The sequence below is a fragment of the Eimeria mitis genome, genomic scaffold, assembly GCF_000499745.2.
Source record: "Eimeria mitis Houghton genomic scaffold, Emh_scaff5366, whole genome shotgun sequence".
Taxonomy (NCBI): domain Eukaryota; phylum Apicomplexa; class Conoidasida; order Eucoccidiorida; family Eimeriidae; genus Eimeria; species Eimeria mitis.
The window spans coordinates 2,496-3,481 of NW_013573640.1; positions in this window are offsets into that span (position 1 = coordinate 2,496).

Genomic DNA, 986 nt, shown 5'->3' on the forward strand with positions numbered 1-986 from the left:
AAAAAACCTGTCACGCAACAACGGCGCCTGGTTGACCTGGGCAGCCACGACACAGCCGGAGCTGAAAGCAACAGAGAAACGAGCAGCAATGAAGGGGTAAATAAGGATCAAACAGATCCAGGAAGGAGAATATCGTAATTATGAAGAAGTTGAAGAACAAGCAGAGCTTTCCGGGCCGCAAACAACAGCCCGGTGGTCGCCGATGCTGTCGACCCGAGACGCTGAGCTAGCAGTCCTGAGCTCCGTTCTTCACTGCATGGAAAGCTGCGCTCTTTTGAGATTTATGAGGGAAAATAAGAAATACAATACTTAAAAACGAGCTTATACGGTCTATTTTCTCTGGGATTCCCCCGGAAAGCCGCAGACGAAGATACAGAGCTACCGCCGCTTGAGCCTCCGCCGAGCCACCGGGTGTATCCGCAGCTCTGTCGCGTTCGGCGGCGACCCCTCACGAGCATGCAACATGGGACTCTGACGAAACAGCCTGTTAATTCCTGGTGGAATATATGGAGATTAAAGAAATCTTAATGTTTTGCTTCACTCTTTTCCGCTTTCTTTATTGATTTCTGAGCGCATGTGTTCAAGGATCACTGACGGCGACTGTAGTCTGCGTCTTGGCAGGCACGGAGTATGAGCACCCGCTCAAACGGCTTCTTTATAGGAAAATGAGTTTAGATGATGATCGCCATTCTGAACCTAGACATGGAAAGGGTGGAGGAGAACAAGACGGGTCTAAAGCAACAAAAGATAATGCACGTTCTGCCATTCAGTATTTCATGAACAACGCGCCTCCGGGGGCCCTCCGGGAGGTGATGGAGAGTAAGTTCAGTTCCTCTCTATGACCGCTCTTTAGCTTTCCCCCTTATACATAGCCGAAGAGCACAAGTAACACCAGTCTCATCCCCACTGTTTCTTAAAAAAAACACCTATACACTTGTGCGCTGTTGCATTGCTTTCCTCAGCATGTGAACTCCTTGTAGACCCCT